Genomic DNA, 27,801 nt, shown 5'->3' with positions numbered 1-27,801 from the left:
AATCCACAAATAAAATGAAAATAAAAACTTAATCTATGGTTGATCTATGGCCCCTACCTCGAAATGTCGGATGGTGGTTGAAAGCCATGTTTAATATGCCCATCTGAGCCGTAACATTAACTAAATTATGGGACCTTAGAATTACTGACAGCTCAGCACCCCTGCGTGATGAGGGAGATACATTTTGTTATTCTACTCCTAATTGGGTGTCTCTAAGTTTTACATTAAAATCACCTCCCAGGACAAACCTCATATTATTGCCCGGGTCTTGCTGATAATTTAAATTTGAAATAAATTCAAACAGCTTGATGACATTCTTATTAGGATTAGAAAGCAAATCATTGTTATAAAAATGTACCAAATAAAAAGAAACTTTTCTCTTGAACAATACAGCTTGGATATTGCAACTTTTTGTTGGAAGTACTTTAATTCTTCCACCAGTTACCACATTAAGTCCAATAAAAAGGCCCCCCGAAGGGCGGCCCAGATTACGATGGGATGCAGCCACATTAAAACAATGGAACCCCTCAATATGCAGATCATGGGTTGCCCAGGTCTCCTGGAACATTACTATATCATGTTCTCTAACCAGACGTAGCCACTCTTGATCCTTAAGTTTGGACTGTAACCCTGCGACGTTCCAGATAAGAATATTCAGGTTTGCTCCACCATTACCTCTGATTGTGGACGATGCCTCATTATGAATGTTAGTGGTTACTATAATGACTTCAGGGTCTACTTGATTGTGTTGGGGTGGCGAAAGGGGAACCATCCGGGGTGATTGTCAGTCCTGTGTGTCTAGGCTAGACAAAGCAGAGAATCTATTAAATAAACAGGGTAAAGTGTCAGCCTCCCTTGGGCGTTCAAAAGAAGGCAGTATAGTTTGGGAGTCCTTGGTCTGGAAAAGCACAGATTCAGAATGTAAAACTTAACACCATTGTTAGGGGTTCTCTTTAATCATAAGAATTGATTTCTACCCAAATGAATCAATTTTGCAACATTAGTATGATGAAAGACGGGGCAAGAAACAAATATCTCTAATTTATACCTTGCAGTTTGCATTCAGATCTTTGATGACAGTAAATAGCTCACTGTCCTATATTAGGATTTTAACTTATAAATTTCAAATAATCAAAGGTTCTCCCTGACAAAAGCAGTAACCCACTAACCTATTTATATGTTATGCGTTTTGTGATATGCATGATGGAGTTTCTTTTCAGCAGGAATAATATCCCTCTGTGCTACCTTAAGGTGAATCACAGTGTTCACTATACTAAACTCAGCTCTTTCTCCAAGTAGAACATTAATCACTGAAGTAATCTTGGCATTTTTATTAAAGCCTTAAAATTGCTGGATGCAAGGAACATGGCAGAAGTTGCTTTTAAAATTGTAATGTACTGGCAAACATGGCTCCCCCACCCCAAGTCAGTGCCCGTTACGGTGGCACTGATTGCACCATCCTAGAGCTGGCGCTGTTGGGTATTACAGATGACCTCAGAGTGCTGTAGTGGCATTATGAATTTGCCCCTGTCTAGTGTTCACTGGATCCCTGAGGTACCATATGCTAAGTTTGCACCTTAAATTCAAAGGAGTAAGACACAAGGGGCTACCAAAAGCTCACAAGTAGCATGCCTCATCACCAACATATTGGGTTGTAAGTCAAAATACCAAAAACAAAAAATATCATCTGGAATAGATGTTGTAGCTTACATATATTTTACAGAAATATCATTCCATTGGATGTAGCTTTTCTAATATTAACTCCAAAGGTGCCATGTTTGTGTCAGTATTAGGCCAGGGTTTTCACACTTCCTATTACTATCCTGCCTTTCCCCTTTGGGCTTCCTACTGCCATCTTGCTTTTACCACCTGCCATGTTGAAATTCATATTGGAATGACACCAACTTTTGTCACCCTATTCAATAGAGCAAACGTTTAGTAGGTATTCGGCCAACCAATTGCTAGAATCCTCACCTACCTCACTGTTAAATGTCACTAAGACAACACAATGAGCGTAATACAAACACCTGCAATAATAAGTTAGCAGGGAACCTGGAATTTAGCTTGATAAAATAATATTATTGGCCTTGCTTTTGAGCAGCTACACATATACAATGAGATGACACCTTATTATGAGGATATCACATGCTGGCACCGTTTCATTGATTATATCATTTTTATTTGGAACGGTGCCAGCGGTGATTTGGAATTATTCCTACAGTGGCTCAACCTAGGTGACCCTAATCTCAAATTCACAGCTCATTATAGCAACGAGGTAGAGAAGGTAGAGTTTTTTGATATCTGTGAAATATGTGTGGAAGATGAATTACTAGTGGAGTTATATACCAAGCCCACGGGTAAAAACACCCTTGAACAGTATAGTTGTAATCATCCTCAATCCCAGAATAATTCCCTTTGGTGAGTTTTTAAGATTAAGACTGAACTGTACCACCCTATCCGATGTTTACCAACATGCAGAAGTGTTGAAGAAGAAATTGAGTGATAGAGGTTACCCAGGCAAGCTTATTAAACAGTCTTTTAAAAGAGCTTGTTTTTATAACAGAGACTGCTTGCTGGAGATTAATAAGGAGAAAAAGAGCAGGGAAGTAGATAGAGTTGTTTTTGTGAGCCAATTCTCTAGTGCAAGTAACAAAATTCAAAATATAGTGAATACAAATTGGAAAATCTTGAACCATGGAGCTGTGACACAATTACAAAAGCCTCTCTTCTCATTTAGAAGAAACAAGACTATGAGGCATTCCCTAGTAAAAACTTACCCAACAACATCTGAAACTCAACATACGTTAAATGGACAAAAAGCAGTTGGCAACCACAAAAGTGGATCATGCTCTATATGTCCACCTTGTATTGAGACTAAAAGTATGTCATTTGCAGGGAAAACAATGACAGTGACGACTCTAAATACCTGTTGCAGTAAGAATGTTATATACCTGTTAGTATGCCCCTGCCGTCTGGGATACGTAGGGGAGACCTACCGTGAGCTATGTATACGCCTCCTTGAATATAAATCGGCTATTAGAATGAAAAAGGAAAATGCCCCATTGACTGATCACTTCTCAAGATTAGGACATAATTGTGATTAGTACCAGTGGTTCATACTAGAATAAATAAGTATAAATAGAAGAGGTGGTGACTTAGATGCCAGAAGGAGACAAAGAGAACAATGGTATATTTGCCATTTGAATACTGTGGAAACAGGCTTAAATTCTAGGTAAGACTGGATGAGGATTGTGACGAATCAATGACAAGCGAAATGTAGTAAATCATGGAAGAGGAGGAGTTTTTGTCTCCAATGAAGGTAGGATTCTTTCCAAATTGAGGGAACAACAAGTTTTCATAACAACTTGAGTCTCTCTGTGTATTGCTTAAATAGAGGCTTAGAATACCCTTCCAGATCCAGTTTAAAATACTGCCTAAATAGCGTCCTTTATAAAAAAAATATTGATTGAGCTTTCACTCAGGAATATATATACCATTAATATATATACATTCTGAATACAACAATCAACATGCAAAAACTAACTGGGTAGGAATAGTAAATAAAATATTTATACTGACATAAATAAAATATCTGTACTGACGCTACCCACTATGACCCCTTCGTTCACAGTGGGTAGCGTCAGTACAGGCTCAACATAAATAGTACATACTAAGAAGATTGGTGCGTTAATCGTATATATATATGAGACCGAGATTAGTAATAAGACTTGCATGGTCTAAGGAAGTAAGATACACTGACTAATAAGTGAATAAATAGGTCATAGGCACCGCGATACTGACGGTATGCATGTGTACATACAGATTGCCGCTGACCGCGTGACCCGCAGGGGAACATGGGCGGGGCAGCGCTTTAGTCCCACCCGGCAAAAACTCCAGCTGACACAGGTGGGGGCGCCCCGCCCCGCGTCTACCATTCACAGGCCAGGGGAGGGCCTACATGTGGGAGGGGCGAACCACTATATCTAACGCGTTGGCCGAGGCTCGGCCTCTCTCATCCCAGCCTTCCCCGCGGCTCAAGCGCTGTTGTTGTTATCGTCGTTCGTTGTCAATTTGCAAGGTATGCGCTGCTGTCTCGCCTCCCCCCGCCTCGTCCCTGGGCATGACCAGGTAGAACGGGGCCCCAGTGGTGAAGATACCATGGGAGGGGGTGAGTGGTGGCCACGCGATTGTGCAGCCGGCGGGTAGATGTGGGTACGCTAGCGGGCGGCGGGTGATGTGCGGGGAGGTGAGCGGGAGGGCTGCTCAGGGTCGGGGGCTTGCTTAAATACGGACGTGCCCCGATTTGCTGACATCCGACGCGGCAAATCATTGAGTTTGGGGGCAGGGATGCTTCAGCCTGCTGCCTGCCTGCCGCGCTGCACGTGTTGATAGCCCCCCGCATGCCCGCTCCCCCTTCTGGGGTTGCAGCTGGACATGGCGGCCCCTGAGGCCGGTGGTAGCTTGGCTGAGGCCTCGCAAGGGTCTCCGATGTCGGCTGGCCACGGGCTAGTAGCGACCCGCCACGCCATCTGATAGGACCGCTGAATACAGTGCCTGAGGTCGTCCTGTTTAGATGCATGGTGAGTCAATCACCCAAAATACCCCTAGGGCCCCACCACATAGGTCATTGCCATAGTGGGACCCCTTCCTAGTTGCAACTCACAGGCCCGCTGGGTTGGCACCTTCGGTCGGGGCCCACCTTTTCGTGTCGGGTGGCATCCGTGCCGGCAGGAAGTTTGGTGAGCCTGAGGCCCCTTACCGGGGAGGTGGTGTTTGTTGTAGGGAGGGATGCGGCCTCATTATGCCTGGGGCGGGGGTGCCTGTTCCTGCTGCTCGTGTGCGGATGATGCAGTACTGTTGCTTTGAATCACTTTTGCTAGGACACGCCCCATAGTTAACGATAGAGGGGCGGAGGGTTTTGTGTGGTGGTAAAAGTTACACTTGATCCCCATTCCGCAATGCCCACCAAGGGTGACATTGTCAGGCCAAGAAATAAAAGTACGATCGCCATTGAGACAAAAAGTTCCCTCCCCCGAAGCTGCACACTAGTAACTGCTCCTAATGCCAGCCTTAGAATATACTTGCATTCACAGCTTTACAATGACTCGAGACATCTCACTCCAGGTCTCTCCTCATTTTACAACTTTCAATGCTAGGGCTTCAGAGCCCGAGCGGCGTGCTGAACATTAGGGGCTTTCAGACAGTGTCCGGCATAACCTAGCAGTATGGATAACTGGATAATTAAGTTAAACATCCCCTTTGTCGCCTGGCACGCCATCTCTCTGGTCGTTGTGCGGGTCTTTCTGGATACATGTGGCTGGTGAGTGCAGGCACTGCCTTCCTCCTCTTTCCCACCTTGCGGCTTTGCCCGTGTGGTACTCAGCCCCAACTGCATACCCTGTTTTCCGGCCTCACAGGAGGCCGCAGGTTTGGTGCTAGTCAGTGTAGCTGTGTTTGTGGCCCTCTCGCCGATCAGGCTATCCTAACCCCGCTATTCCCCCAATTTACAGGGATGGCCAGCTCCATCGGGCTGCTCAGATAGCTCAGTGGGTTTAGTAACTAAACAGGAACGTGTGTGTTCTATGCAGGTCACAAGTTCAAATCCTGCTGGGGCCCGATCCTATTTCCAAGAATTGGGAACAACAAATACCGACCGGGTCCCTCTCAAGCAACAGATCTGAGGGGGCGATACTACGTTGCCTGTACACTATGACCATCGCTTTGGCCGTGGACCAGCGCACCCCCCCCCCTGCCCCGCATACGGGAGCATTGAACTGGGGGCGGCAGGCAGCGAGCGCACACTAGCGGGACTTAGCCCAAGGCTCACCAGGGTAGAGTTCTCTATAGTCAAACGCAGAGTAAGGCCTGCATGTATTCGCCCTGCCAGCTACTTATTCATAGCAAATGGCGATGCGAGTTTTGCCAAACAGCGTTGGGGGTTCAGAGCACTGATATCTTGGTGCGCACATGGCTGCTCGCAGTTCACTGGGGGCAACAAAGTCCAGACCGCCTGTTACGATGGCGAAGGTGCGAGGTCACAACACAAGTAGGCCCACACCAGTTGCCCAAACATTGTCCGATAATCATGACACAACACAGCAGGGAGCAATTTTCAGTGACACATTTAAGAAATGTTCTCATGTGCGAACAGCTGCTAACGTTCATAATTGTTTTATGTCGCACATGTTTATGTTACATAAACTGAGTTAATAGTTGCCTCTCATGTACAAGTGGTAGCTCAAGCGTAGTGTGGTAAGGGGAATACCGAGGTTGCGGTTTCGATCCCCATGCAGGTCAAGTAGGCCAAAACTTGGTTTTGATTGAGAGGTAAACGGTCGAATAGTTGCTTACTTGAGAACAGTAACGTATCTCACTTGCCCACTGATATTTAAAACACATTTTCGTTGTTGGTGCTGACTAAGTGATAGCATCTGTTCTCCCACGCCGATGGTAAGCGTGTACACGGAAGAGCTTTAAAGTATGAATTATTAACTTCTGTTCTACGGGGGAAACGCACATTTAAACCACCTTAGAGTGTTGGTTGGTGGACGAAGTTCACAATGATGGCCTCACATACCGATGTTTAGCTCAAAAGCCTGGGATCGTGACCAAATCCCCTAATCTCCTTGTAAATTATATGGTTGTCATATAAAGTGCTCTAATGCCCTTGGCTAAGCTCGCGCTATATAAAACTGTAATAAAATAGGGAGGGATAAAGGTGTCATAAGATTACATTTTAAAACTTGTTTCTCCTTCAGAATGGAGGAAGCAGAGATCACCAGTGAGGAGGTTGATTGGTATTTCTCCCGATATTTGGATAGTATCCATTGACTCAATCTGTTAGTCGGTTCTATTGATAAACGGGTTCACCCCCAGTCAATGTAGTCCGGGAACTAGCGCCGTATGTCCACGCCGCTCCTATTGCTAAAAATCTAAGCATGGCAAATGGGAGTTTTGGGGCAAACTAGAGGATTTATTCAAATCACACACAGAAGGGATCGCGCCCGGTTAGCCCGGGTGACGCATGGCGCTGTCCGGCCGTGCCTTGTGTTGCTGAGCTATTTTCAGCGTGGGCCGCTGGCCCTCCCCCCGGAAGGGGTAAGCAGCGTCTAATCTGCGCGTCTTTTCCCGTTTACAGGATGGGAGCTGGGGACGCAGGCATGGTCGGTGACATCCACCGCTTTTATTCGTTGACTTATGGTTTCTGCTATGTGCACGGGCCTCACCCCTCCGGAAGATTATCGGCACCTCTGGTCCTTCGAAGGTGCGTGGCCCAGATATTTAAGGGTGTGGCAAAAAACACAAGTTGCGGACCCCGTCAGTCGACATTCCCTCCTGATCATCCTCACTACTACATTCTTTCGAATTGCCGAAGGTCTTTAAGTGTCAAGCAAGACCTTACGGGACGGTACAATTTCACCACTGTAACTGCCAGGGCAGGTAATTAGTATTCCGCATGAATGAGCGCTGCTATGTCACTCCAGCCTGTACCCTGAAGGTAGACCGCCTCCCCCTTCATGCCGTTTGTTGGATGCGGTCGATTGTAAGGGATTCCTATTCTTGCATGACGGGAACCTCCTGGGGATGATGTGGGGTTGTGTGAGGCAGCTTATAGCTAGTTTGAAGTTCACCATCATGGTCCGGGTCTGTAGTTTTGCCTCCCTTTATGCTTCTATATAAATGCTGACTTTACTGGGAGATGTCCGAGTGCGTCACCATAGGAACAGAACTAATACATGAGAGCACTATAGGTGCGCATATTACACAACCAAATGCGAAGCTTCATGAAGCAAGGTGACTAAGGTAAGAAGCTTCATGAAGCAAGGTGACTAAGGTAAGAAGCTTCATGAAGCAAGGTGACTAAGGTAAGACGTTTCATGAAGCAAGGTGACTAAGATAAGCAAACAAGACAAGAGGTAGCAAACAGGCATGACAGGAGTCACGTTGGGGCAAGTTACGTAAGCATATAAAGTTCAGGCAGAGGTAAATAATGCAATACTGGGCGGACACCTAAACACAAGAACTAATGTTACGTAGGCAATGTTGGCATTGCGCAAAGTACCGGAAGCATAGACAAGGTAAGGGGTTGCATACAGAGTGTTACACGAGAATTGCGATAGCACTCAAATGTTTATTTATGGGTTTTATAAAACATCTGCATACCACCTTCTCGTTATGCCACAACTCTCTAGATGTCAAGTGGTACAGACCCATCACGCATTTAGTTCCGTTAGATGTCACAAGGTTTCTCCCTACTGTCGTAAAGTTTGCTCGTGGGTCCGTTGTTACTGTACATGCCTATTGTGATGGGTGTTGATTTCTGCATGAAGGGGGTGGGCTGTTGCCCCCCAAATTCCTTCTTGAATAGGTAACTCTTCAATTCTTTCTTGAATGATCGGAGGAGGGGAAAATACTTTCAAATAGGGATTCAAATTAGTCCAGAATCTGATGTTAATTACCAAACGCATCTTTCATATGAAATCAAATGGCAAACTGCCTAACAGTTCCTGATTGGAGGTATGGCTTCAGAGGTAGTCTGTAGCCAAATTTCGCCTATAATCTGTCCCTTTTCTTGCAAAGCGCTTTATAGGTGAAGCACAGGACCTGAGACTATTTTGTATATTAGACGTAAATGGAGTTATTCAGGGCCGGGATAGTGTGGTCCAGGTTTCTCATAGATCAGTACTATAAGAACTTGGGGGAATTGCATCCCAATGTTATGTACATTCTGACAGGGTTGTTCCCAGTACTGCAGATCGCAAGTACGAAATTGTGGGGGGAGCTTCGCTTCTGTTAGCAACATCTCTGTTGTATCCCTATAGGGAACTAGAAAACGACCTTCATCGCTTGGGCTTATGGCTCAAGCAGGTTTAGATGTTCTTGCACTATTGATCCGAAATTCCCAGGTGGGTACCGACCTGAGTTTCATGTGCAGACATTTGGGGCTGCAGTTGGTGCAGCAAGATTAGATCTGGTGATGGTTGTATGAAGAAATCGATGAGGTGGGTCTAGAGAGATGCTCTTGAGGCATGCCAGATAATGTATCTTTAGTCAGTTTGGTCGAAACACTTGTTCTTTTTATTTATGACAAAAGTAGCAAATAGGGAGCGCCACCTTGTTGCAAGTTAGTTATAAGCGTATATATCTTGTTCTAGTCATTGATCCCTTGATCAGAAAGACTTCAATCTATGGTTCTGTGTCCTTAGGAGTGGGGCTATCCACTTGCCTCTGTCTTACACTTGCTGCTGTATTGCTGGCTCCAAACAGGCTTGGCCAGGGCAGCGAGTGGGGCATTGTCGATCCCTGTTTCGTTGCAGAAAATAGGATTGGTAGACAAGGGGGGGGGCAGGGGTTCTAATGAATGTTTTCTGTCTCCAATGCAGGAACCGCGCTGGGAAATCACCCTACTCACATGGCTCAGGTATGGCCTGATGTAGCAGTTGGTAATTTACATCCCCGATGGCTGTAGGCAGACTCAGTCAGGTTACTTTGTACCCAAAGTGACGAACATCAAATAGACCTGATTGTAAGTCGTCTAGGACATAATGCATTGGTAATAGGGCAAATGCAGGTGTGTCACATGTGGGAAAGGGTAAACCATCCACGAAACTCAACTCAGGCACTAAGTGTAAGTCGCTAGTGACATGCGGATCACTGCTAGCGCAAGGGTATACAACATACCCAGTGGGCCATGCACAGGGCCAATTAGCCAGACATACATGAACATTGCGATTCACGAATATTCTGTAGGACCTACACACTCCAAAGCGCAGGCCAGGACACCTCTCCTAAAGGAAGGTAATTCAGTTCAGGTTGGGATAGAGTTGCAAGGCGAAGGGTATAGTAACCTCTTCACCTGATTTAATTTGACTAACAACAGCTTCCTTGTCAGTAAGACGTAGCTCCATTCCCAAGGAAATAACGTTTGTGTGTGCAGCTGTTCCAGGAAATGCGTGCACTCCAGGGGGTAACGTTTGCACATCTCCAAGGATTACCATAACCGATCTTGTTCCTTGGCACACTAAAACTGTTTCACGTAATCTTGTGACCCCAATATGGTACTTCACTAGACTAGAAGACCCACTCCTCTAATGGAACTGTCATGCCTTATCCTAACGTGAAGGAATATGCCCTAGGACGGCAGTATTCTTTGCATGCTACTACCCTCCTGTCTTCTCATAACAATAATGCATTGTTTTGGAAAATCTGAAACGTCATGAACAAGGGGAGTTCTCGAGGTGTAGGGGGATGGCATTGAACAACGTAGGTTAATAAAAGTGGTACTCCAAAACTTGGAAAGGCCTCTAGCAATTATACCATAGTTACAGAAAAAACTGGAAGGACAATTTGACTGTAAATCCATTGTCATACTTACTACTGATGCGGTGCTCACACAGCAGCAAAACTTTCCTGACCACAGGGTAACTTGCACATTCCCATCTCTTTCGCTTCCTGGGACTAATATCACCGGTAACAGCTACCTTATTGCATATTAAGGAAACAAGGAAAGGTGAACAAATATGATAATTTGAAGTAACTTCCTTTCAAGTTTACAGAGCGAGAAAGAGTTAAGTAATCAGACTTCAGGCGAGCAAAGAAATAACGTCTAGAAAAGAGCCAGAAAGCGTATTTCCGAGTGTTAAAAGTTGAACTGGGATGACCGTAAATACTTTCAACCCCTGGAGTTGGCAGTACGCCTAGCAATTTGGGGCAGGCGATGGGAGTGCGGGTTAAGAGCTACTCAAATAAATAAAAGTTAATACTTTAACCCCTGGAGTTGGCAGTACGCCTATCAATTGGGGCAGGCGAAGGGAGTGCGGGTCAAGAGCTACTCAAAAACGAAAAGGTGATAGGAGGAATGCCAGCAATGTGACAAATAACCGGGAGTCGCTCGGGGTAGTAGTCAACAGATCCATGCATGAGTTCATAGGACGAGAGGCTTGGTTTACATCATGCAGTACCAATACAAGAGAAAACGGAAGGGTACTACGACAAAGACAGGGTTCACTTGTCTAGATTGGGAGTGGACATATCCCTCCCGGACGTACAGGAAGTACGAAACAGCGACGGGAAGTAGCTAGGTGGGTGGGGGGCTCTGTCATCGACGGAAGCCTCCTCCAGAGCTGTGGGGGAGTTACAGGGCGATCTGGAAGCAGACGGGTACAGTAAGGGTACCTCTGCGGCAGAAGGGTACAGTAAGGGTACCTCTGCCTGGCACAGTAAGGGTGCCTGAGCCAAGGACCAGGAGCCGAAGTAGGTTCCGGGAAACCGCGACGGCGCCCCGTTAGTCCTTCGGGCGGTCGGGGGGCCTGAACTGACCGGGGGCGGCCTGCTCCGCTCCGCCCCGACAGGGGGGGGCGGGAGTAAAACTAAGTTGCTAATGTGCTGCACCGTCAGAGCATCTACTCGCCGTGCAAGATGGCTCCCTAGGCATGCGGGACAGCGAGGGGCTGCCTGCTTTGGATCGCCTGTAAGATGACCCACCTTAAAACGTCATACGTGTGTTGTATAAAATAAGCCTGCAACAGTTCTTCTCCATAAATATGTCTCCAGAGTTTCATTGGGGAGGAATTGTGTTTATGTTCAAGCAGGCGGGAGTGAATGGCGGTGTGGGCACTATTCCCCATCCTTGTCGTAGAAGGCAGTATAAGCATGGGACCGGAAAACACGTAATGTCAAGTTGGGCAAAATGAAAACATGTGAATAAAATATGCTTGAGCGTCTTAAATGGTATACACTGATCAAAAACATAATACTTAACATTTCCATTTAACAATCAGGACTAAAATAGAGTATGGGAGTTTATAGGTGCCGTAGCTTTAAGTTGAGAATACTTTCACTCCCGGGTTACAGCTGGAGCGTCAGCATATGACCAGAACACGATTAACATTGAATTCGGGTCAACCAATACCAATCGCTTTTTGACTTTATTTAAACTAGAAACCGCTGAGTTTGTTTGTTGATAAATCCATACAAAAGGACACATGTTGCAGGACTGAGGCTGCATTACAGAAGGTGAGAGGATTCGGACCGCTGACTATAAAACATGGGTTGCGGGATCACGATATGAGAGAGTACTCTGTTCATTGGGGAAGGTCCTTTATAGCTGCCATATAGGAACAATGAGCTGTCCCGGCCAGCCCGCCAAAATCTTACGTAGCAGGGAGGGCAACATAAATGCTGAATAATATACCTTGGTGAATGCTTGTATTTTGAACTGACACTCGGTGTCTATCTTATTCATGCAGCACAACGCGGAGGAGGAGGACGTATTTGCACCTCGAAGTTGTGAAGAGACGGGTTTAGAAATTATAAAATGAACAAATGATAATAAGGTAGGATACTATTTTATTAAATTAAAAAATAGGGGCCGCAGATTAAGGATATTATTTTCTAGGCTCATTATTTGTGATTCCTTCCTAGGGGTGATAGCTGGCACTTTACTCAGTTGAGCTACTGATACAACAACAGGATACACTGCTGATTGTTACCCTCTAAACAGCAAGGTAGGTTTAAGAACAAAGACATGTGACAGATGTATACTAAAGCTAATACTGAGGTAGCCCTTTTTAATCCCTCTTTCCCGAAATAGACTGCAGTTTTGAATTTTAATAGATTTCTTTTTTCATCTGACCAGACCATCGGAGATCCAAAGGAGTATACATAGAAGCAAAGCCATTATATTCTGAAGGTAAGGATTCTGGATTACCTTGATAAGTGTAGGAAAATCCAAGTAGTATAGGCAGATTGAATAAGTAGAATCATGAGGATGCATGAAGTCTTAGGTTGAATATTAAGCTGAGAAGTCGAGAAGTATAAAAGAAGAGCAGTTCAGGGTATAGTCAATACTGAAAAGTATATAGTGGGGTGAATTAAGGATAATACATTGTATGTTCCGTAGCACATATTAAAAAGAGCAATGGGTGGTATGAAGAACATGGATTCGAATAAGACATAGGAAGCTTTTGAAAATTGTACCAGTGGTATTATGTTTTTCGCATACATGTATATTAAGGGGATATTCTCTGATTTATAATGAGAGAATCATTACCGGCCTCCAGATTGTATGAGATGAAGATACTGGAGTGATTATATAATAGACAATTATAATCATAACCCTGTTCACATATTTGTTTTGCACGGAACTAATAAGAATCAGGGATCAGTACAGAGAGAACTGAATCAATCAAATGTCTTGATAAAGATGGAATAAAAATGGAATAACCATCGAAACCGGACCATCGGAGATCCAAAGGAGTATACATAGAAGCAAAGCCCTTATATTCTGAAGGTAATGATTCTGGATTACCTTGATAAGTGTAGGAAAATCCAAGTAGTATAGGCAGATTGAATAAGTAGAATCATGAGGATGTATGAAGTCTTAGGTTGAATATTAAGCTGAGAAGTCGAGAAGTATAAAAGAAGAGCAGTTCAGGGTATAGTCAATACTGAAAAGTATATAGTGGGGTGAATTAAGGATAATACATTGTATGTTCCGTAGCACATATTAAAAAGAGAAATGGGTGGTATGAAGAACATGGATTCGAATAAGACATAGGAAGCTTTTGAAAATTGTACCAGTGGTATTATGTTTTTCGCATACATGTATATTAAGGGGATATTGTCTGATTTATAATGAGAGAATCATTACCGGCCTCCAGATTGTATGAGATGAAGATACTGGAGTGATTATATAATAGACACTTATAATCATAACCCTGTTCACATATTTGTTTTGCACAGGACTAATAAGAATCAGGGATCAGTACAGAGAGAACTGAATCAATCAAATGTCTTGATAAAGATGGAATAAAAATGGAATAACCATCGAAACGTGTCAACGCTATTCTGGTGACATAATCCCTGTTTGAAAGCGGCTTTGGGATTGTATAAATAGGAGTCTAACCAGGCCGCACCTTCATATGTGTAGGGGATATGTACAAATAATGACAAATTCAAGTGTCTGAAATTGAGTTTTCTCTTTTATGTGGGTTTGTAATGAATTTTATGTCCTGTGTAATTTTGTGATGCATGTTAAATGTAATTTTAATAAACATATGAAATGTATTGATGATTTTTAACAATATATAAACTATTAGGTTTTATTTTTTGTGATTTTATTAAAATAGATGTTTGTAATTTTCCAACTTTATGTGTTAGAAGTCATTTTGATTTTTTGTTTGGGTTGAGACACCTCAATATAGAAGTGTGGAGATAAGAATTATCTGATTAGATGCTTTCATCTAGCGATGGTGTAGATGTTATTTATGTTTCTGTCTGAAGGGAACATTTTCTTACTTGTAAGAGTACCTTATCCCTTTGGTTCACAAGGGGTCTCTCTCTATTGTTTACATACTTGCTTCTCAGACTCCAAAAAAGACATATATGCTCCGTTAACTTAGGGAAAGATAAGACTGGTAAATTAAACTTATATCATTGGGATCTAGACATTGATCTTAGCGGTGACAAGTTCTTGTTGATCTGTGTAAAAAAAAAATCACATTATTGTTTGCTGGCAAATATCTGTTTGGGGGAAACCTTGTCTGTTCCATTTACATCTTGTAGTGTGCAATATTAATACAGTTAGGCAACAGAGGAATTTGAATTGTTTCATGGTTACTATACTGAACATGATTATCACACACCAGCTTAACTAATTTATCTGATTTTGTTGGTATTACTTGGAAATTCATGTATGATTGTTTCTCAATTTGTATTATAAAATCTCCCATCATTTCCCATTGGTTCATCTTGCATTTCAATTTAATACTTCATTGGTCTCTGGTTCCTTCAACAATTCTCAGTATTATTCCTTGGCACCTATAGAATACTTCATGGTGATGGGTCCTGTTTAGGAGAATGTCATGCAGCACAGCAAGTCACCTTGTAGTGCTGCACTGCTTGACAGGAAAAGGAAGAATGTGCTGTATTTAAGGCAATATGGCACATTCCTGCTTTTTTCTCTACTTTGGTGCTCTTTTGGCCAGTTAGCGCCAATGCAAGCACCCTTGCACCATAGTTTCAGGGTGCTTGCATTGCACCAGAACAGTGTTTGTGCTGGAAGAGAGACCTTCCTCTACAAAAACAATCCAGAGAACCATATTCATCTTTTCAGGTGTGCTGCAGAATGCAAATAGAAAGAGGAAGTAACAAGGAGAAATAAAGATATTTCTCCTCATTATACATCACCTGAGAAGGTGTATCTTTTTGGTGCATTCCCAGGTTTACCAGTTCAGGTAAATCTGGGAATGTGTTAAAAACCATGGTAGTTGCACGGGAACGATCATGGAATGCCTTCCCTGGGCAGAGTAAGGCAATGCAGTGATTTGTGCACTGTTACCTTACTCCAGATTAATGGAGCAATTCAGGACAACGTAAAGTTGCCTTTTCAGGCTTCATATGTAACATGTAAGGTTTGCTTGCTCTTGAACCACATTGCATGGTGCAAGAGCAGTCCAAAGGTGCTCATAAATAGACCCTTAAGTTTATTCAAGAGCCTTTAATGAAATATTCATGTAATTTATGTCTGGGGTATACGTGGGGCCTATTTATGGCAGTCTTGCAGAGTAGTGCAGCAAGTCACCTTGCTGAACTGTATTACGAGACAGGGAATAGGTAGGAACATGCCCTATTTTAAGAGCATGATGGTGTCAGGAGTTGTTTTTAAAGTGCACTTTTTTTATTAAGGAAATTAATGTTTGAATTTAGCCTGATCTGATTGTTCTGTTGAGGCAACAACGAGAACGTCAGCTTGGAGGCTCCACATCATTTTGTAGGAATGATGCTGCCAGGGACTGTGTTTAAAGAACACTGTTGCTGTAAGTGTTCGGCCCATGAATAACTGCTGGCTATTTGCTCATCCAGTGGTAGAGCACTATAGGAAAGTGGGGTATTATGCAGTGAGGCTGGATAGGCTTCACTATGTAATACCTTAATGTTGCCCCCAAATAGGTCCTTTTGATTAACATTAATGAATCCATAGCTCAGTCCTAGTAGGGTGACATAGAGGAGTCAAGCTTTACAAGAGGATCCTTTGTTAAGTATTTAGCAGTACCAACATGGACATTAAGTAATTGACACAACTCTAAAGAACTCCACCAGCAAATTACAAAAACAGAGTAGCTTTTATATAACTCTAGACATCAAAATAAAGACAATTGGATAAGTATACCCAGAGTTATGAATTTTTAAAGGAAAATTATTGCAGTACATTTACCTCTTGCAAAATGGTATGTGGTCAATGGGAAAATGCACTTGTGACACTGTCACTTGCAGGTCGAGTCCAGTGGAAACCACTGGCGGGGGGGAGGGGGGTGCGTTGATTCAGGTCCCAGGACCATGCCTTACAGTCATTTGAATTTTACCTGGCTCATAGGGGCCGGATGCGTAGTTGTCGGGGCAGTCCCTCGTGCTGAATGCAGAGTCACGGTTGCTGACTTGGGTTTCTACTTTGTCCCTGGTTATAGTTCAAGCAGATCTGAAGTTCTGGTGGCAGAGGTACCCCTTAAATCCTAGATTATGCTGTTAGGGGTGTGCTTGCAATTAGCCATAGGGGAACTAGCCCGAGAAGTGAATACACCACTCAGGTGACCGCATCCGAGGGGTGCCAGTTTTCCACCCAGAACACAAAATTCTGCCACTTTTAAATATGACAGAATCAATCCTCAGCTCGACAGACGAGATAGCCTACCATATGGGAGTGACTAGTCTTCAGCGGTGTACACCTCCTGACTATCTAATTTTGGCTACAGAAAGAGAGGGACTAGGAGCTTATTAAGGTATAGAATACATGTGTCTCAATATGACTCAATATACAAAGAGTGTGCAGTTCCTAAGGTGCATAAGATGGTAGATCCTGTAGGTATCACACCCATGTCAAGAAAGGCCAGAGAAACATGAATGTTCCAAAGCAAGAGCTCTCACCCACCTAGTTGGGTGGTATGCTTCATCATTGGGCAGCTCCACATTCAAAACCTAATCTACAAGGAATTGGAACTGTAGTTTTGTATGCTTAGGTGCCCAATCCAAAAACCACCTTACGAGTGTAGTGAAAAGAATACCTTTTGTAAACTGGTTACATGGGGACACTCGGTCCCTCTTGGAAAAAAATGCATGCTCCTTCGGTGTTGCAAGATTACAGACTGGGGTAGGTCACCGACAGTGACCCCCTCTAGATGCTCTATACTGCACAACATGCAGCTTCCACTGCATTACCTAAGAAGCATGTTTTCTTTCCTGAAACTAGTTTAAAAAAATATGTATTGGTTCCACCACACTTGTTGTATGGTTTTCGGATTGGGTACTTAACAATACTGGACTACTGTCCCAATCCTATGTACATTCGGTTTTGAAGGATCCTCACGAATTGCCTCAGAACATCCAAGACTGCCTTGTTGGAAAGAATCTTGTTGACCTTCTTTTAGAGAGATCACATGAGATACAAATGAATAATATTTCCTTCACAGTTTCATGTCATTTTTAGATATGGCAAGATGCATTGCCACAATATATTGTCATTAGGTAGCTCTTGGCCATTTTTATACTTTCTAAAAACCCTTTCTCCAATCTACATTTTTAGCACCCTCACTTTAGTATTATTTTGACTAACAACATCTTAAAAGATCTCCGGCAAACAGGGTTCCCATTGGGCGTCGCAGCTCCAGCTCGTAGAGAAGCTGCCTGATGATGAAGCATGCCACCCAACTGGGTGGGTGAGGGCTCCTACTTCTGAATATTCAGGTTCTTCCAGCCTTTCTTGAGATGGGTGTGATGCCTTTTGGATTTCCCATTTGACTCATTTTAGGAATTGCATTCTCTTTCTATATTTTTAAATAATGTTCCCAAATGTGCCTGGGGTCAGGGGTTGAATGCTTCCTCCTTTCCGAGGCAGCCTGTTTACATATCAGAGGCAGTGGGAGCTTTGATGGTCACCGCCTTGATGTACCACTTCACTAGCTATCCTGTCAGGAAGAAGGGTGACATGTCCCACCGAGGCAGGACTTTGTTTTTTACGCCTTGGAGTGTTCAACATCCTAGAGGAGGGTCAGATTCCTGTCTTAGTGGCAGCAGCTACAGATGGTCCGTCAGGGCACAAAGAAGGCCGGGCTAACCAGGTGGGGAACCTCCAAGGTACCCACCTGGGTGCATTTAACTTTAATTCCTACTTTTTGTTAAAGTCAGATTTGATCAGGCAAATTGTTTGATACTAACCATGCCACTTTTTAGTAGGAAAATAATTGTGCTAGGAACCTTGGGGTGCCCTTAATAGCAAGAGGCTACTAAAGGGACATATACGTTTGCATTTATATCACCGTACCTTTATTAAAATGCCCCTTGTCTCCTGTGCTCAGGAGGCTTTCTTAGGGATGACTGCCATATGTTACAAACAATGGTTTAACCTTGCCACCCACAGTGAGGGGAATGTTGAGTTGAAGCAGCTTGCACTGCTACTGCAGTCTCCAAGGGCAGGCCTGCTATAATGTCTTTATTTGGGTCAAGCAGGATGGTACAGTCAGGCAGGCCCAGGTGACTACCATGCTCTGGGTACTACTTGTACCACTTACCAGGGACTAAAAAGGGGGTTAAAATCCTTGCCAAATGGGCTTACACCTATATTATACTTAGGGGGGAAGAAAACTGGGACTGGTACCTGGATAACAGCCTGCAGTGCAATTTCAGAGTCATAACCATCAACATGGGGGAGAAAAATTTGGCGGTGACCATAAAAAAATAACATTTTCCTGAATGACACTACGATTAAAGATGAGAAGCAACTAACCTATGGTCTGGTAGTTCTCATCATCTAAGTTAAAGAACCTGGAAAGGTCATCTGCATTGGTATGGTCAGTCCCATGTATGTGGTGCATTGAAAAGATTACACCCTCTAGGGAAATGCACAACTTCAACAGCCTGGGGTTTTCTCATCAGTATCAACACCTGAGCGGACTATGATCAGTTTAACTCATTAATTGAGTTCCAAATAAGTACGGTCTCAGCTTCTTTAGGGACTAAATCACAGCATAGGCTCCATCGTCAATGGCATTTCAATGCTGCTCTCTCGGTAGGAGTTTACTACTGATCAAGGCACCTGTTTATCCTCAGCTCGCATCATTTGTTTGTTACAACACTGCCCGCATTCTATGTATAGAAGCATCTGTTTGAACAATGAACTCTTTCGGATAGTCTGGTGCTTTTACGACAGGTGCAGAGCACATGCCCTCTTTCAGGGAATCAAAGGCCTTTCGACATCCTATGGTCCAGTTGACATTCTTAGGCTGCTTCTTGGAGGTGAGCTCAGTGAGATTGGCCACAATGGCACCATACTGCTTCACAAACCTCCTGTAATATCAAGTCAATCCAAGGAAAGCCCTAACTTGCGTCTGGGTCTTGGCAGCCCACCAAATCCAGGAAGGTCTGGATTTTAGCCTTGAGAGGTTACACATCACTATGATCTACAAGGTAGCCCAAGTAGACAACTGAACTCTGCCCTCTATGGCACTTACTGACCTTGATAGTTAGGTCAGCCTGTAGTAGTTTTGTCAGGTGGGTCAGGTGATGCATTTTATAATCCAAAAGGCATCACTTAAAAATTGCACGTGTTCTTCAGTGGTAGAAAAAGCTGATCTCTCCTTGGCTTTCTATGTGAGAAAAATATGTCAATGCCCTGCTGTTAAATCAAAAGTACTGAAGATATTGGCTGCCATCAACTTATCAATGAGCTTGTCTGCTCATGGTATGATGCGTGCATCAATTTGTTTGTGACAGCATTTAAACCCCTGTAATTCACTCAAAACCTAAACTCTGGTTGAGTGAGGTATGGGGACCAGTTCCATTGTGCTGGCCCAGAGACTATCAGAAGGTTTTATTACCCCTAGCTCCTGTATCTTTCTGTCCTCAGACTTGATATAGACTTTAACTTGATCAGACAGTCTATAAATCTTGTTTTTCACAGGAAGGATGCCACCTGTGTCCACATCATGAACACTTCATACTGTCTGATTAGGGATCAAAGAAAAGAGCTCAGCAAACTGGTTTAGGACTTGCCTGCAATCAGTCTGCTGGTGTGTAGTGAGAGAGTCTGAGAAGATAACCCCCTCTGCTGCACAACTTATCTTTTGGATAATGTGACAGTAGGTAAGGGAGGAGTTAACTTTTCCATTCCTGACATCCATTAGTGACCATGAGCATTGTCATGTAGGCTTTGTATTGGTGTGGTTTTAGGAGATTTACATGGAGAACACTGTGAGTAGTCCTAGGAGTGCCTAAGTCCACAAAGTAGGTGACTTCCCCTTTTTTCCCAAAATGGGATAGGGCCCAGTTCATTTGCCCTAGAGAACCCTGAGAGCCACAGGCTTCAACACCCGCACCAAATTGCCTGATTTATTCTCAACCAGTGCTGACATTTGGTCATATCAAAGCTTGACAAGCTCTTTGCTGGCCTCCCTATTTGTTTGCCTTTTTCATGTACTCAGCCAAGATAGAATGCAAGCCCAGTGCATAGTCCACTATGTCAAGTTTGGGTTCTTTAAGGGGCTTCTCCTTGCCTTCCCTCATCAAACATCGGGGACCCCTCACAGGTTGGCCAAACAGAAGGCCAAAGGGGCTAAAGCCAACCCCTTTCTGAAGCCCCTCTCTATATTCAACAAGAGGCATTCAATTTCCTTTGGAATTTTTCAGGGGGGCACATTATCATGCTTTTCATGGTTATTCTGAATCTCTCAACTAAACCATTTATTTGTGGGGTGATATGGGGTAGTAAACCTCTAGGTTATACCACATTCATCCCACATAGCTTTTAGATATGCAGACAAGAAGTTGATTCCTCTATCAGAAACCCCTTCCTTGGGAAACCTCACTCTTGTGAAAATGCTAAGGAGGTAATTTGCTACTGCAGGAGCAGTGATAGTCCTAAAGAGAAATGTGCCTGGGTTCTTAGTTGCATGATGCACGACCACTAGAATGAATCTCTTCCCAGATGCAGTGTGAGGGTCAAGGTGACCAATGATGCTAATACTTACCCTCTCAAAGGGAGTCCCAACACCTAGAAGTGGAATTAAGGGAGCCTTAAAAATAAAAATAGGCAACTAACCTATCCCAGCTTTTAGTATGTCCCAGATGTCGCTGGGGGTTGTCATGAGCTGAGGTAAGAATTAACTCTTTGTACATGTGGGGGGCCACCACTGGTTGCCCCTGATTTGAGGACCCTGGCCTCAGTGTCTGGGAACCCATCTTCCCATTGGACCCTGAGGGCCCGCTGACAGCTCCCTCTTCTTGCCTTACAGTTTATAGCTAAGACCTTCAAGAGAAGGGTATGACTTTTGTCCTTGGCTTAGGTCCTCATTGCACATCCCTCACACGTAGAAGCTCTGCCAGGACAAGCCAGGCTCCTTCAGATGCAGATCATCTGTCTTCAGGCACCATGACATCTCCCTCAGGAGACCTTCACCCCTGGTCCTGTGACCTCCTTGAAACTGACTGATCAGAGGTCATCCCATTTCTCTTGTGTTGGGAGATTTGGGTTATAATTTCAGTCTCCAGACTTCCATGTAGTACCTGTTGGAGCTTTTTGTGCTCGTGTGCCACACACACACCCTCAGGGAGATGCAGTATTTCTGCAAGAGCCTTACTTTCCACTTTTGCCCAAGCAGACGTTTACAGATTATTTCCTAACAGACATTCCTCTGAGATGGCAGGGGACACAACCACCTTCTTTGAGCCAATAACTCCACCTCACTTTAAGTTTTCCAATGCCATTGATGGAACTTAGTCTCATTGCCAGTAATGTTTACCTAGTGACTAACACCAGGTATCATTTGGTGTGCTGAAACTATTCTAGCTGCCACTATAGTGACACCAACACCTGTATCTCTCAAACCCTCTATTCCAGTCTGATTGGCCCTTGCCTGTACTTCTCCATGCTTGGAGGTAAGTCGGTCAGGGTTTTCAGATCCTTCCCTCCCATAGAATCTAATGTAGCCTCTGTGTATACTCCAAAGCACACTTCCATCCTCACTCCAATACAAACCAATCCCCTGTACTTTTCACCATTGGGGCACATCCTGAGTCATGATGAATCCCCGTTCTGATGCCCAGACTACTGACAGTCATTGCATACCCCTTTACCAGCTATCTTTGTAGGATACCAGTTCATACCCTGATAACCTTACCATTGGGCTTGGAAACGTCCCAGAGTCCATCCTCCTAAATAAGAACATTTGGGGCCTTTAGAGAAGTCATTCTCTTGTCTTTTTTGTTTGCTCACATCTTCACCCTGCTGGGAAGTCTGAGCACTCTTCTTGTGGTCACTCCCACCATGGGCCTTCTTGGACACCCTGCTTCTGACCCACTTGTCAGCTATCTTCCCCAACTTTATGGAAGTATACAACTTTGAATACACCAGATGTAGATGCAATGTGTCCTTGGTACAAGTACTTAAAATCTGCTCTTTCATTATTAAATTATAAAGCTCATCATAAGTCTTCACTCATTGCCTTTTATCCAGTCTTATAGTGCTTTGCCTGCAGAGCCAACAAAGTCCACTCATTTCTGTTTTTGACCTGTATGTGTATCCCTAAAATTCAGTCTATACTCTTCTGTGGTATGTTCAAATCATTCCATTAAAGTCGTCTTCCCATACTGATAGGACTCAGCCACATTGTCATTAATGGTCAGAATTTGACTAAGAACAACTCCCACAATAGAGACCCCTTGTACTGGTTACATATCCTTTGGCCGGTCCTCTCAAAGGCTACAAACCATTTGTTGATATCAACATCATCACTAGCCTCTGAAGGCAATCCCTTTGGGGATCTTAGATTTAACGGTTTCCTCTTTTTCCCTATTTGAATTGCTGCTATCCTTGGGTGTTAACCCAATTTTGACCCTTCGTTCTTCAAGGGCTAGTCTTATTTACTCGAGTTCAATCTTTTTCCACCTCTAGTAAGAGGAGATAAAGTTCTTCCTCAAGGCTTACTACCCCCTTACCAGTAGACGGTCAGTAAGAATGACTGGTATGTTTCATATAGGTACCCTAATATAGACCAAGGTAACATCATACAATTTCACCTACATCACCTCCCCTACACTACACAGTGACCAGCCTTTTTAGGATTGAACCTTTACCTAGTTCTAATCCTGGGTGCAGAAGGAGGGTTCCCCTGAACAATGATGTTCTATGACTTCATCTTTAGACTGACACAGTATGATTGAATATTCATAAGGGATCTTGGGAACCAGGCTGGGGCTACACCACCTTCCTCCCCATGCCTACATACAAGGTTCATCCCATACGTCGAGCTCAGATCCAACAATTGCTAATACAAGCAAAAAGGGACAAAGGAGCCCTAGATACTTTCTGTATAAATATAGCCCCTCTTCCTAGTATTTGTCAGAGGGAACCAAGACCTCCAAGCCGACACACTTACCAGAGATGCTGAGGCTCCTGCATGCAGATGCTCCAGCTGACAGTGGTCTGAACATTTTCACACTTCAGGTAACAGGGTTTAACTAAATCCTAGAGGTATTCTTGGCTTTACACCTACTCACATGCTAGGTACACTTAGGTACGTCTAGAGAGGCATCGTAGGAGAACGCACACTTTTATCATAAATTTTGTATGCATGTATTTATTCATGCTTATTGCAAGATGGTAGAACCTTACTATCATTTTATATTCACTGTACTGTGAATCATATATCTCTGCTACTGTCTAATGGTTGTTGCAGCTCATATATTTTACACGAGAATAACAACTGTTCAATAAATCCTTATTGAAACCTCCAGACTGTTTATTCTGTGTATCTTTGAGATAAACTAAATGAGCACGAGTGACTGAGCTAAAAGTAGTACATTGTTTCCACGATCTTGGGGGATCCGGGTTGTCTAGGGTTCCCAGACACTAATCTCTCCCCGATAAGAGGAGACACTAGTAGCACTGTGAGCTAGCTTAAATGCAAACAGGCAAACATTTCTCGGTGGGGGTGTACGGAACCAGTCTGCCACCAATCCACAGTTTATGTTATCCAAATGCTCTGGTCTTGCATGGGTAATATAGGAACTACACGACACTCCACTTATGGTGGGTTCAGCAAATAGACAGTCCATATGCAAAATACTACAGTGTGGGTATCTGCCACTTGTGGTGGGTTGAATCTAAAGTTGGTCCATGAAGCCAACTCCTGCTGCACATGGCCTTCAGGATACACCGTGAGTTTTGGCCTCCCTGAGGCAATTGGTTGTAAGGCCTCTCTGAACATTAGACACTGTGGTCAAATCCTGCTATCCATGGCCAAAGGCTATGGGCTGTGGAGGTAGGCTATGATAATTTTGTTTCAGTGCCTGACTTGTTGATCCCCTTTCAGATATTTAGTTAATGGGTTGTACACAAGCTGGGAAGAGTGGAGCCATATAGGTGGTATGGAGGGTAGGGACCCTTAACCACCGTTTAATTACAGGGCCAAACCCAACCACCCAAGGGGTTAGACAAACACATGTATAGGGTATAAACTGGATTGACAGGTATAACACTGCCTGTGCATGCCTTGAGTTAGCTTTTTTTACCACAAACAAATATCACATAAAAATATTTCACTGGGGTACGATAGGAAAATTAACCCAACCTGACGAAATCCTAGGACAGAATCAGGACAATAGCATAGGGCTGAAACATGTTGGTGAACAAAAGGGTCAAAGGACCATTATATCCTACAGTCCTGTATGTGCTTTTGTTTTAATCTTTCCCATCTACCCAGGTAATAGAGGGAAGCATGGGAGTGGATGAGGAATTTTTATCTTCATTTTACACCCCTTAGAAAACTTTAACAAAAGATCAGGTTTAAAACAGTGATGAAGCATGCTACTATTATAATGGGCAAGGGTTATTTATAAAAAGGATTTCTTTCCCTTTTTTCCACTTCCTTAGTGAGTGATGTATAGGTGTGGCATGTAACAACCCCCACTTAAGAATGGCTGTTATTTTAGATGGGTACTTTGTTGTTATGTCAGCAGCTCTCCTTGCCAGCAGCTCCCCTTGCCCAAAAGCAAGGCAGGCTCCTGCAAGAGGTGGAGAGCCAGCTGGGACCGTGGGGGTATTGGGACTCCCCGATGGTCCCCAAACAGGAGGGCCGTTCCTGGGGAATGGGAACCCGGGATCAGAATTTGCTCAGAAGGGGGGCCACTCTGCCCCCCTCAATTTCTGTAAAAAAAATATAAAAGAATTCCCAAGCCCTGAGGGAAGGGATCTCGGGGCCCAAAAATGGCCTGGAAGGTGGGCCACTTCGCCCTAATTGCTGTATTTTGTTCAAAAAAGCAATAGCCAAGCCCCGGGGGTAGGATCCCCGGCACCGAAAATGGCCCAGGAGGGGGGCCATGCTGCCCCCTCACTTTTCTAATTTATTTAAAATAAAAAAAGAAGGCCGGGCTCTGGGCGATGGAGTCCACAGGCACAAATTTGCCTCAGGAGGGGGGCCACGTGGGCCCACTCCAAAATAAAAAAGGCAGGGTTTGCCCAGTAGGATGGGATCCCCGGGGTCAAAAGTGGCCCAGGGAAGGTCCTCCCTTAAAAGAAAAAAGGAAAAAAGAAAAAAAGAAACCAGCAACTTGCTGGAGGCCCCAGCCCATCCCCTCATGGCTCTGCATATGAGCCTCTTGGCATGCTCTCTGTTGGGTGATTATGTCCCTGTTTCTATTGAGGGTCCTAGGGGCCAACTAGGCCACCAGGAACCTCAAGTAAGCCCCACACAGTTAGATTGCTGAGAGGTGGTAGGAGGCAACGCCCCTTTTTACACCACTCTGCAAAAGTGCCTCTTGGCACACTGCTGGTGGGGCATTGAGGGTCCCTTGTGTCCTGAGCACCTCAGGACTGAAGTGGACTTCATCCCCTGAGCAGCAGTGCACCATGCAGCGCATTTGCAGAATGGTGTAAAAAGGAGGCGTGGCCTCAGACCACTACCAGCAATCCAGCTGTGTGGGGCATACTGGAGGTAACAAGAGGGCTAGTTGGCCTCCAGGGATGCTCAGACTGCAGGGGGACTTCATCCCCGAACAAGAGCACACATGCTCTTGTTGGGGGGTTAAGTCTCAACAATCTAACTGTGTGGAGCTTACTTAAGGTTTGCAGAGTGGTTGACAAAGGGGGCACGGAATGCGTCCACCTCTCAGCCATCCCACTGTTTGGGGCTTACTGGAGGTAACAGGTCAGCTAATTGGCTATGAGAACTTAGAAATTTTGCTGTGTGGGACTTACTGGAGGTAATTGGAGGGGTAGTTGACCCCCAAGTGGTATTGCTAAGAGGTCATTGGAGGCCATGTCCCCCCTTTCTCTACTACTCTGCAAATGTGCCTCCTGGCACAGTACTGGATGGGGGATGAAGTTTACTTTACTCCTGAGGGACTGTGGGGACAAGAAGCCAACCTAGCACCTCCTGTAGGTCCTACGCAGCAGAATTCCTGAGCGCTGGTTGGAGGTCCAGCCCTCCTTCTCCACAACTCTGCGAACGTAATTACCAGTTAATGAAGCATTTGTAATGAGATAGGTCTCGCATTTGCAAGAGTTAGAGCTATTGGGGTTGTAAATCTAAATGTTTTTTTAAAAACATTTTGGGAGTGTCACATTGGAACTTGATGCATTTTGCAAATGAAATAGAGGTTGCTTATGTTTTTTTACCGCTTGCAAAAGATGGACCTTGACATCAACAACGGTTTTGCGTCCTCTGAAAATGATGATGCCCTTAACTTCAATCATAAGAGACACCCAATAAATATATTTACACTTGAAGGAGAAGAGCACTAAGCAAATGTCAGATACTTAAATTGTCAAGCCAATCTGATTAATGAGACTTGTTCTGGCTTCCAAAGCACACATTTTTCCATGACATCAGTGTTCCTCTGAGACAGGAAACAGAAACAGCTCATCTAATCCTCATGCATTACCTAAAATTCAATTATTCACTTCTTATATTTTTTGTAAATACAAAATGCCTCAAAATAAACCTTCAGGGATGATATCCTAATTATTAAGTAAGGCTGTGTCCGACTAAAGAGGCCATCAGTGAAATCTTGTTTCATAGGCCAGTGAAAAACAAATAATGCCTCACTTTAGAAGAAGTGGTGGTAACTGATTCCACCAGGTCTGAACACTACCACTAATCCTACTCTACCACCGGGGAACGCACAGTGGAGGCGTGTTATCAATTAGAAAACAGAAAAATGAGATGGAGAACATTATGGCAGTTCTTGCCTCACTATTCCGATATGTCCATTGCCCCGGATGGAATATAACTTTGGTGGGTAGCATGTAGGTCACTTCACCCCCAATATTAAAGGATTCGTGAAAGTACCCCTAACAACTGCTACTGTGTGTTCACAGCAATGTGCTGTGAAACTGGATTTTTTACGCAGAGGGGTCTAAGTAATTCTATCCATTATCTTCCTAAGGTTGAAAAAGCATTATCTTGCAAAAGTGAAGTCCTGAAGATTGTGTCACTTCTACCATGCAGCAATCCTCAGAATTATACTTTTTTTAGGTGAGGTTTTGGGTATCAGGTCTGGCTTTAACACTGGTGGCCCCCTGTGTGACAATGTTAGTTGGCGCCCCACCCCAATGACCACCTCTGCTACGGATTCCCTTATTATAACCATTTGACAGTGCCCCTGAAGTCTCCATAACCACTTTCTCTCTAATTCAATTAGTTTTATAGCGTCACTCATACCAGTGTAAGGTGTCAGAACACTTTACATTATGCACATCATTGCACAGAGACACTCATACATGTGTAAATCAGTGTATAGAAGTCACAGCCAGTG

Source organism: Lissotriton vulgaris, chromosome 7, assembly GCF_964263255.1.
Source record: "Lissotriton vulgaris chromosome 7, aLisVul1.2, whole genome shotgun sequence".
Lineage (NCBI taxonomy): Eukaryota > Metazoa > Chordata > Amphibia > Caudata > Salamandridae > Lissotriton > Lissotriton vulgaris.
The sequence above is the reverse complement of the archived record's forward strand: the minus strand, read 5'-3'. Positions refer to the sequence as shown.